Below are 12332 nucleotides of genomic sequence, written 5' to 3' on the forward strand. Positions count from 1 at the left end.
AGTAATTAAATGGGGATGGAGATGCTTTCAAATTAAGAACAAAGAAGGAGGCATTTAATAGGAGGAAGAGAAAAGTAATTAAAATAAATAAATAAGGGCTCTAGCTGTGTCTATTGTCCTCAGATGAGCTGTCCCGAGCTGTGGGTCTACCAGCTCACCCCCCACTTCACTCCCTACTCAGTCACTTCAAGTTTCTGCTAAGAAAACACTGCAGACAGTATGTGGTATGCACACTGCTTAGTGCATTCTGGGAGTTCGGCATCATGCTAACCCCTTGAATACAGTAATGACATGTACTAAATCTTTCTCATTTTCCAGATTAGACTGGTTAGGATATGCTGAAAGACATACCCATTTTGCATCCCTCCAGTCATCAACATAAAGCCATTCCATAGTCCCACTGTTTTTCTTGGATTAGGAGTATTCTCCTATACTTACATAATGTAAAACATAAGTCCTCATCCCACCAGCTGCCACCCAATCATACCTCTTTCATTGGAAGTCAGGTTATCATGGCAAAGAGGCAAAATAATTTGTTGTTCTTCTACCGCATTTTGAATCTCCATCACCATCTCTCTAGGTCAATAATCTTTTACTGGTAGGTCTGTCTCATGAATGATCTTGAGTAAAAAAGAATATTCTTTGCAGGTTTTGGGATTCCTGGTAAACAGGGACTATATCCTTCTATCCTAGAGGAAGTAGATGTGACAGTTATTCACGGAGGAGACACTGGTTTATAGGATTGTATTAGAATCACTGTTTGTGTTCATTGGTGTATGTATGTATGAACACTGTAATGATGTCTCTTTATTCTAACTTCAGAATTACAAGGCAGGTTTTTGTCATATGTATATATGCCTCATCTGCACATGAAGATGTTTATTTAAAAATATAATTTTTATAAAACAATGTGTATACAAAGGGGTTGAAGTAATTACATACCTGCACTTACATACTTTTCAAACTCAGAGCCCAGAAATCCTACTACAATCTTTTCCCTTTAGAAGAAAGTATGAACAACATGCTCTGTCTTATCTCTGTTTATTGGAGAATATGGTAGCAAATGATAAGAAGCCTTGGCCCAGGGAAAACTTAACATTTGAAAATATTCTGAAACGTGACCCTTGCTTAATTAATAAAGTCTTTCTTGCATAAGAACTAAAATGCTTATGAAAATTAAACAACAGAAATCCTTGCCATTTTTGCTTAAGTGCTACAAATTCACATGGGAACCAATGCAAGAAATGGTTTTATACTACAGCAAGCAACGGCACGATCTCTAAGCAATAATGCATATAATGCAGTATCTTACAAAAACAGTGGACTAAACCTAAAACTACTGCTAACAGAACTTTTCATTCCTATGACACCATAATAAGGCCAATTAGGAGATTGGGGTTGGGGCCCAATTTTGAATTGGCTTTCTATGCTGTAGTTATGGTACTTTCATGCCTATTTATCTGGGTAGTTATTTCCCCTGACAACCGTAAAATGAGGTTTTTACATAATTTTATGAGAACCATGTTATAACAATGAGTTAGTAACTCCAAGATTCCAAGTGGATATTTTGCAGCTTTATTACAAGGTTTTGTGTCAGAATTCTGGCTGGCTGGGGCCTCTGGAAGGAATGGCAATTACATAGATGGATTTGCAAACCTGTCCTTATCAAGCTCAGTACTAACGCCAAATATCTCTCACTCCTGCAAACAGATCGAGTTTCAAGTCAGCAAAAATTATGGTGAAATTTTGGTTCTTTTCACATGAAGCCCTATAATTTTCAGGAAAAAAAAAAGTGATCACATAAGTACATCTGTGACTATGGTGGTTCCCCCCATCCCCACACAATTCAGGGTATAATTAGAAGCAAGAATCTGATCTTGAGAGTATCTTGACTCTGCCTTAAAGGACATATATATATATATATATATATATATATATATATATATATAGAGAGAGAGAGAGAGAGAGAGAGAGAGAGAGAGAGAGAGAGAATCATTATCTTGAGTTGGCTTCGCATCTGCAGTACAAACACATCTCTAGAGTTGCTGGGCCAAAAAGTTGTCCACCCCTGAAGTAAATATGTCAGGTGCCTGCTGAAAATTGTCATTTGTGCAAAATGCAGTTATTTTTCACAGAGAAGGGTGTGGCTGGCAAGTCACAATCAAGGTGCTTAGATGTTCTTATGAGGGAAGCATTTAGAACATGACCAGAGTCCTGATGTTCTCCTTGTAGGAAAACACAGATATGTTCATTCTCTAGCTGGACACCAGAAAAGTAAATTAAAAAGTTAAAGTTTAACAGTTGATTTTCATTATTTGTAGCACTTATGTTCCATAGAGTTGTTGCAAACCTTGAATTAATACATACTGAACCACGTAGGATTAGGTTCCTGTGAATCTCTGGTCACATTTTCATCATTCGTTCAATCAATCAATACATAACCTTGTTTTGTGTATGTTTTTGTATAAAAGCATTTTATTTAATACATATTGTTAATTCATAAACGTTGAAATCATGGCCAATGGCAGTATAACTTATGCCTAAATAAAGCTTATCTGATACGTATTTTCTCTTTAAGACCTATTACAGCCTTCTGGCATTTAGGAACTTGACACAGCACTTCAGTTGACACTAGGGGCCATTTTAAAGAGAGAAATAACTGGGACACCTGAATGGCTCAGTCGGTTGAATGTTTGACTCTTGATTTTGGCTTAGGTCATGCATGATCCCAGGGTCGTGGGATGGAGCCCTGCATTGGGCTCCACTTTGAGCATGGAGTCTGCTTGGGATTCATATCCATCCTTCCATCCTTCCATCCTTCCTTCCTTCCTTCCTCCTTCCTTTCTTTCTTTCTCTTTCTCTCTCTCTCTCTCCCACCCCCCACCCCTTCTGCCCCCTCATCCACTTTCTAAAAAAAAAAAAAATAGAAATAAATAACCAAGAAAAGGTCCAAAGTGGGCAAACAATTTGGCACTAAATAGACCGTGAAAAGGACATTTGTTTACAGCATGAGAGCTGACACAAGAACACAGAGCGTTGTCTTACTCTGCTTACTTGGGAACGAGCTGATTGAGTGACCTCAAATGTTTGCCATCCTGTGCGTGCCCACGAATGACCACAAAAGGATAGCAAGTATTAATTTGGGGGTTAAGAATATATTTTAAGTGACTAAGTGAATTCACAAATACAGAATCCACAAATACAGAATGTACAAAAAATGAGGACTGACTAAAATATTCTTATAATTGTACTCTCAGCCCAGCCTTCATCTAGATGAAAACTTAACCTTGCATTCTGTGCAAGCATGTCATCCATAATAAGCAAAAATAACAAACAAAGTCACGCTCTTATAGCCCGTGTCTCACTCATGTACCCACCTCCCTACCAGCCACACATCCATTTTCATTTTTTATCTACACCTCCCCAAACAAGCAATGTTTTTCTGGCCTCTCATTAGGCAATAAAATACAACAGTATTTAGAATAGCAGCTTTATTTTTGTTTCCTTTGTCAATGATGGCAGGTAAATGGGCTAGAATCCTGGGGTTTTCCAGCAAATTATCATCTCTTTTAGAACTAGAAACTGTAAAATTATTGGGGATTTGAGGGAAAGGGAATGTAGGAGTGCTGGCATTCATAACTCGATAGGTTCAGGGTGTAGTTCTGGTGCAATGAACTCCATGACAGGTTGTCAATGATAGAGCCTTTGGAAGCACAAGGAGCCCAGGGGCTGGTTAGACCCTGGTTCCATGTTCTGCATCTAACATAAGGTTTCATTCTAAGACAGAGAATGTATCCAGATGGAGTTTGGTGAGCTGAGGAAGACTAAGACAGGAGAAATGAGGAAGACTTTAACTTTCAGGACCTCATTACTCTATTATATCTGAAACTCGAAATTAAGTGAATATGATTAATGATGGATTTCTTATGGTCTTATATTTCCTATGGGTACTTCTGAAATCTTAACTCATCCATGAAATTAAATGCATATTGGGGAAATTTTATGATCTTGTACAGTTAAACCATATTGGGAAATTTCCCGATTCACAAAGGCCCCAAAGAAGGAATTATATGATCTATTTTCTACTCTAGGTCTTTTACAGGAGTGCTTTGTGGATGATCACTCATCACGTACAGTGTAAGAACTCCAATTCTTCTAATGTTTAATGTCCTCTTCAAGAGAAATTAGGTACTTTATGATCAGCCTCTTCCCTCCCCCCACTATAGGCCACTCATGTACCTCTCAGGTATTCATAAGAAAGTAACTTTACACAGAACTTCTACCATCTACTGTAGTTTAGCAACTGTCATATATTCCAAAGCAAGGAGGATCCATCTCAATGATCTGAGTAGGCAAGTTCTATTTAATAATGTAGGAGCAAACAAAGAATTATTAGAGTTCCTAATTTAGGTTAACCTTGAGGACACTGTTGCTGACTGGAGACCATATGTCATACCAGAAGTTCTCACTGGGGGTTATAGGATCAACATAAAGCAGACATTCAGACAGAGACAACTTCAAATACTCTAAGGATTTATAATTTATGGAAACAATCTCAGGCCAATACACATCATTTGAACACATTTTGTGAGATCATTTGCTACTAGGATATAATATCCACAACTTCAGACTAAAGATTAAATCTCTTGGAGTTTGAGTACAAAACCATTATCCCCCCTTGACTTGATGACAAAACAAAGCAGTGGCTACTATGCTTCTTTCTCTCTTTGCTTCCTAATAGATTGGCCTCTTTTGATCTTTTCCAAATTAATAATGAATACTGATTTGTTTTCTTAACCTGTCCTAAAAGACAATGTGTAATCAATTATTTCCATAGAATTTCTTTGGCTTGGTTATAGATGATGATAATATTCACAAGATAGAGGATGAGATCACAGAAAATTAGACCCTTTACCTTTGCAACATTTTGGGGAAAAAAAAGAGGCCAATGTTTAAAGGAGACGGAGGTGGATAAAAGGAAAGAGATGGCTACCGTTTGTTGGTACATTACGTATGAAGTATGATTAAAGCAATGGACATGAATGAATAAATACAAGGATGAAGAGGCCTTGAGACAGAGTGTTGGTACATTTTGTGACATTCCATTAAACTTACAGAAGTACCATAAACCAAAAGATTTCAGTAAAAACTATTCTTCCTAGTATGAATCTTTATATAAATTAGACGCAAGAACGATCTACTTAAATTAGGTATTATACAGGGGATGCAAACTGGCAGACCAAGGACTGAATTTTCTTCTAGCAAAGCAGTTTTATTTGAATTTGCTTTATTTGGGAGTTGTGTTATATGCTCTACTGTTACTGTATTCCTAATCATCATTTCCTTTTACTTTGACCAGCTACCTTGTTTGTCCGGAAACTTGAAGCAATTGTACTTACAAACTATGGATTCACATTATCAGGCAGGCAGATACGGAGTCAGAATGAATCTTTACAAAAGCATATAATATAGTAGAAGAGATTTTCCTCTCTGGTGTCCATCTTCTGCCATTATGTTAAAAATTCTAGGAGGGATTTTTGATGAATCTCAAACTATTAACAAAGGTCAAACAGTGACACCGTACAAGTAACATTATCCACAGTCATGATTTCTGATGAGTTGGATGCAATGGTGCAAAGGAAAAGCAGAAAAAAACCTCCCAGTACTCAATTTTTAAGACCAAAGTTTAATTAAGAAAGAAAAAGCATATCATGTGGAGAAACTTAAGAACAAAACAGTTTCTAAGCTCTGGAATGACTTTTTGGGTTCAATTTTGGGTTGCTTTAAAAATCTTGCTGTTTTATTTTCAGTAGTGGTTGGGGTTGGGGGCATATTATAGTATTTTGGATGGATGAATTTTGCAAAGTGCCAGGCAATAAAACATCTGTTATAAAACATGTGCTATAGCTCTAGGGTATGGACTGAAACCAGTCAGTATTATTTTGAAGTGAGAGAATGAATGTCCAAATAAATGAGCACAACCTGTTTTTTATTATTATTATTTCAGAGGACCATTTAATCTAAATAATTCATTTTTCCTATACTTCACATTTTACAAATATATCACCATTGCTGCTGCTTAAAATTTTTATAATATTCCATGGGATAGAAAACATGTATGTATTATACTCTAATCATCCTAGTATTTCACTGGCTGGACATTTTCTTGGAAATGGTACAAAGAAGGTCCTAAACTTATTATTTTAACTTAAAATATATTGTATTTCAAAAATAATCATTGAAAATAAACTGTAGATATCAAATTGAGCTAGGTGGCTTGGTGAAGTAAAGCAGTTTTAGTAAGTCATCAATATCTCCAAGAATTTGAAAAGTATATGGTGAGAAAAGACAAGTTTTTTTTTACACATAAAGTTAAATAAAAAAGCGTTCAAAAGACCCTAGGATTCAAGGATAATTTATCTAATTAGAGAGGAACAAGAAAAGCATATGAAGAAGTAGGAATAATGTAATAAATATTAAGGTAGAAATTAGCATTTCATGAGCATGAAGCATAACAAATATATACTTGTGTCAGTCAGGGTAAGCTGTATTATAAAAAAAAGTATATATATATATATATATATATATATATATATATATATGTATGTATGTATATATATATATATGTATGTATGTATATATATATATATGTATGTATGTATATATGTATGTATATTCATATGTATATGTTATGTATGTGTAAGTATATGCAATTTATGTATATACATGCATATGCATATTTTAATATACATACGTAAATATATTAACATATAATGTCTGCATATTATACATGTGTAGAATTATGTATATATATCTACACATACATGTATATATGTACACATCTTTATGCATATATACACATGCATATATACATATATATATACATATATGTATTATACTCTAATCATCCTAGTGTATGTGTGTATGTATGTGTATATATATATACGTATATATATATATATATATATATACGTATATATATATATATGTCAGTGGCTTACAATTATAAAAATTTGTTTCTTATTCTGCCAATAATCACTGAGGGACTAGGCAGTTCTCAAAGGTAGATGTCCTTCTTGTGATACGTCCTAGGTTGTTTCAATTCTGTGGCATCTTTATATTAACACATCTTTTCAGATTAAGGGAAGAAAACATAATGACACATTGCCTTTGAAATGTTTTTACCAAGAATGACACATGTCACTTATGTTGATATTCATTGACCAAAGAAGTCATATAACCATTACTAAGGTCAAAGAGAGTGATACCTGGAAGAGAGGATACTTAAATGTTGCTGAACACTATTTGTGTCTACCACACACCACTGGACTATGGATTTGTACATTTTATTTATACATTATTCAATGCAAAATCAATGCTAGTAATAATGACTATCAATCACTTAATGTTGGTCTAAGCAATTTATGCAAATAATTTGAATTGAAACTCCAAATATAGTATCAGCTTTGGTTGTTAACTATGTCATGAAACAGATATGCAAAAATACTTCCTGACAAAAACCTCAAACAATTCCAGAAAAAATACATTTTAAAAAATGTTTATTTATTTATTTTTAGAGAGATAAAGCAAGAGAGTGAGTGTGAGTGGGGGAGGGGCAGAGAGAGAGGGAGAGAGAGATCTTTAGCAGGCTCCAAGCTCAGTGTGGAGCCTAATGCAGGGCTTGATCTCACAAGCAAGAGATCATGGCCTACACCAAAATCAAGAGTCAGATGCTTAACCCACTGAGCCACCCAGGCGCCCCACCAGAAAAAAAATGTTTTTAAAGGTATTTTTTAACTGTATTCTTGAACCCATTAAAAAGTAAAGGAAATTCTTGGAGACCAAAACGGAACAGTTACCACTCAAGAGGTAACAAGTGCTGGCAAACTCACTAGGGCACATTTACAACTCTCTTATAGAAAAGACATGAGTTTTAACAAAACATTAGGGACAGGTAACAAAATTATATATTTTCAAATATCTTCAAAATCAGTACTGCAACCTAAAATGACAGTCATTGGAATTATCAAATCAAAATGTCATATTTACCTGTGTAATATGAGGGTATCAAAAATAGTTAAACAGCAAGAAATTTTTTAAAAATGGTGAGGTAGATTTGATATAGAATCAACTTCAACTGCTAGTTGAAATTTATAACTGAAATCAGAAAATAAATGGATGATTAAACAGAAGATTAGACATAGCTGAAGAGGTAACTGGGAAACTGGAAAATACATCTGAAGAAATCATCTCAAATGATTACCAATGCGCTAGTAATACCACTCTTCCAAAAAATAACCCCTGATTTGTAGAATTTGTCAATTCTAACTATTCTCATCATAGACATATTCAAGCCAATGAAAGTTAAAAAACTGGCTCACAAAGTTTCTGAACACTTAATAATTGGCTCTTGAAAGCTGGTATAAGTCGGTTTTAGTATGCCACCAAATCAACATAGAGAACCAACAGGGAAAATGTAAAAGAATAGAGACAGATGACAACATGAGAAAGAATAAAATATATAAATAAATCACAGAAGGAGAGAATCATAGAAGGAGAGAATAGAGAATAGAAAAAGGTGAAGCAATTTTTAAAGAAAAAATAAATAAGGATCTTTCATAATAAATGACACATTGTGTTATAATTCAGAAAAAAAATGAATCCCAAGTACGTAATTTTTAAAGAAACCCTACAGAGTCTAAAAGACAATAAAATATTCTATAACCAGCCATAAAGATCACCTGTAAAAGAATGTTCATTATACTGATAGTTGACTTCTCAAAACAACACAGGAAGTCAGATAACAGATATTCAAAGTACTTGTAAAACAATGACCAGATATGGTACTATCTTCCTTCCTTTCATGCAATGCAGAGATTGTGTTGCAGAGTCATGTTGCTGATTCCTTTCCCTTGCATTAAGTGAACAACAATAGAGAGTGGAGCCCTCTTCCCATGTAAAGAGTAACAGTAGGGGCTCCTGGGTGGCTCAGTCTGCTAAGAGTATGACATCAGCTCAGGTCATGATCTCAAGGTTTGTGAGTTTGAGCCCTGCGTCGGGCTCTGTGCTGACAGTGCAGAGCCTGGAGCCAGTTTCAGATTCTCTGTGTGTGTGTTTCTCTCTGCTCTACCTCCCTTGCTTGTGCTCTGTCTCTCTCTCAAAAATAAATAAACATTTAAAAAATTAAAAAAAAAAGAGTAACAGTAAATTATAGGTAGGAGGAATATGGAGAAAGGCATCCTTAACATCTATGCATTAAGTCCTAGGCAAACTCTTAAGTAACCTATGGGCAAAACTGACAGAATAAACATAATGAATGCTTTGAGAAATGAACTACAGGTGGAATATGACCAAAGATTCAGATTGGTCTCTGTGTGGCATACAAGCAAGACAGACCAGAATAACACTGAAAAAATGTGGAAAACTACATTAACATCCAAAACACAGCTCACAAAATGATCCAGGATGTGCATTCTAGACAGCATACTAAAATAGATGTCAATATGAAACAAACTCTCATAGGAGTCTAAATGTCCAGGGAACAAAAAAATTTACACTTCTCATTATACCTCAAACCCGGTAAATCTTAGCTAAAATGAGAAAAGATGATCAACAGACAGAAATGCCAAGATAACAGAGATGTTGAAATTTTCTGACAAGGACTTCAGAGCAAATTTCACAGAAATACCCCAACAGGTAACCATGGACATTTGGGGAAAGGATGCAAGTTTCAGCAAAGAAAAAGCAGCAGATAAAAATAAGCACCAAATGATATTCTGGAACTGAAAAATGTAGTAACAAAAATGAGAAAGAAAAACATACTTAATGGGCTCAATAATAACTCAGATGACAGAAGAGCCAGTAAAATTAATATAGCTCAATAGAAATTGTTCAATCTGTACAATAAAGAAGAACATATTTTTATGAAATGAATAGAGTTGAAGAACCTATAAGGCAGTAACAGAAGGTGTAATATTTGTATCATAGGAGTCCTGGAGTAGAAAGGAGTAGAAAGCATCAGAGTTGAAAAATTATTTAAGTAATTATAGCTGAAATTACCTAAAGTTGATGAAAGGCATGAATTCACAGATTTAAGAAGTTGACCAAATCCCAATTAGGATAGAACTACAGAAACTCATGACTATTAGAATCATATTTGTCAAAACTGAAAACTAAAACACACACACACACACGTGCATGCAGACACACACACACACACACACACACACACACACACACACACACACACACACACCAACACTGTGAATGCAGGCAGAGAATCAATGCATTGCATATAGATTAAAAATAACTAAATAACAATGGATTCCTAATCAGAAATTATGGAATCAGAAGGACTGGCACAATGTTTTGTAAACACTGAAAGAAAATAAAACCACTGTCAACTTTGAATTTTATATCCAGCAAAAATACTTTAGGAAAAGTAAGTGGGAAAAAATACATTCTCAGACAGAAGAAAAGTGAGAGAATTTGTCAGTAATAGATTTGCCATAGAAGATTTGCTCAAAACTGTTTTTCAGAGAAAAAGAAAATTATGAAAAAAAGGAAGCTAATGACATTAAATAAGAATCTATATCAGTCATAAGTATTTAGGTAAACATAATAGGAAGGAATTACAAACAAAGAAATGATAAATATCATGTAAATATAACAAACTGATTTTATACAATAGCAATGATGCCTGATTCATGAATTTAAAACATAGAACTCAAATACCAAACAATGACAACAAATAGTTTGAGAAAGGCAATCACAGATAAGTGTCTATTTGGCAGTTGTATTGTTCCAGAAAAGAAAAAAAAATGACCTCCCTTAAACTTTATAAGTTAAATACGAATTATCAAAAATTCTGGGCAAATCGTTAAACTAATGGAAACAGACAATATAATGTACATATTATTAGAGGTGGTTATTGGATAAGAAACAAATGCTAAATAATCTAAAACAGACCTTCTCCTCTGTGGGCAACTTTGCCTTCCAGGGAACAATTTATTTGGCAATGTATGGAGACACTATCTGTCGTTGGAACTGGTAGGGCGAGGGTGGTGTTGCTGCTATTGGCTACTGCTATGCTAGGTAGAGGCCGGGAATCCGCCAAACATCCTATAATGCACAGGACGGCCCCCACAACAAAAATGTGATCTGGCCCAAAATATCCACAGCGCTGAGACTGAGAAACCCTGAGCTAAAAGAAGAGAGAGAAAGAAAAAAAAACGGAAGGGAATAGAAAGCACAAAGTACAATAGTAGTAATAGATCTGAACATAATAAGGTATAATAAAATACACAAAAAAACTCCAGCTGTATAATAGAAATAACACTCAAAGCATAACCCAGGAAGAAGAAAAATGATGAAAGACACTATAAACTTTCTATTACTGATATGATAAAATAGAATTTAAAGCAAGAAATATTACTACAAATAGAGGGTTAATTCTATGAAGACCAGAAGATTTAGTTTTCAAGGATGGTATTTAATCCTAAACTTTTAAGAATCTAATAAAAACAACTCAGAGTAGACAAATATTACCAGAATACACGGAGAAATAAGAAAAAACATTCTGAGATACATTAATGTCCCCTTTTCATTAATATATCAACAAAAGAAGGAACACAGAAAATTTGAACAACGCAGTTCAAAAGTTAGACTACATACCCAGAACATATCCATAACAGTTAAACCAAAAACTGGAGAATAAATAGCTTTTTAAAAATATCTCTAAGGACAGAAAGTTTCAAGAAATACACCCACCCCAAAAATCAATCTCTGATCACAATGAGATAAAAAATGAGAAAATGATTAAATAAGGTATATACTAAAAGAGTATCTTAAGAGTTCTTAGCAACCCCCCAGAGGGAAAAAAAAAGGCAATTATGTGAGGTGAAAGATGTGTCAATTAACTTGATTTCTCAATAACTCATTTCTCAATAACTCATTTCACAATGTATATGTATATTAAATAATTACATTGTACACCTTAAAAAAAATCACATCGTATCACCTAAAACTACCTTAATGGCTCATCATCATTATTGCTTGTGTGGTTGCTCTTCTTTTTATTTTAAAAATTTTTTAAGTTTTTATATATTTATTTTCAGAGAGAGAGAGAGAGAGAGAGAAAGAGAGCGAGCAGGGGAGAGGCAGAGAGAGATGGAGAAAGAGAGAATCTCAAGCAGGCTCCACACAGGCAGATGTGGGGCTCAAACCCACAAACCTCATGACCTGAGCCAAAACGAAGTCTGAAGATCAGCTGACTGAGCTACCCAGGAGTCCATGTGTGGTTGCTATTCTTTATGTATTTACTGGCGCTGGAG

This window comes from Panthera pardus, unplaced genomic scaffold (assembly GCF_024362965.1).
Source record: "Panthera pardus isolate Hobbes unplaced genomic scaffold, ASM2436296v1 HiC_scaffold_15, whole genome shotgun sequence".
Taxonomy (NCBI): Eukaryota; Metazoa; Chordata; class Mammalia; order Carnivora; family Felidae; genus Panthera; species Panthera pardus.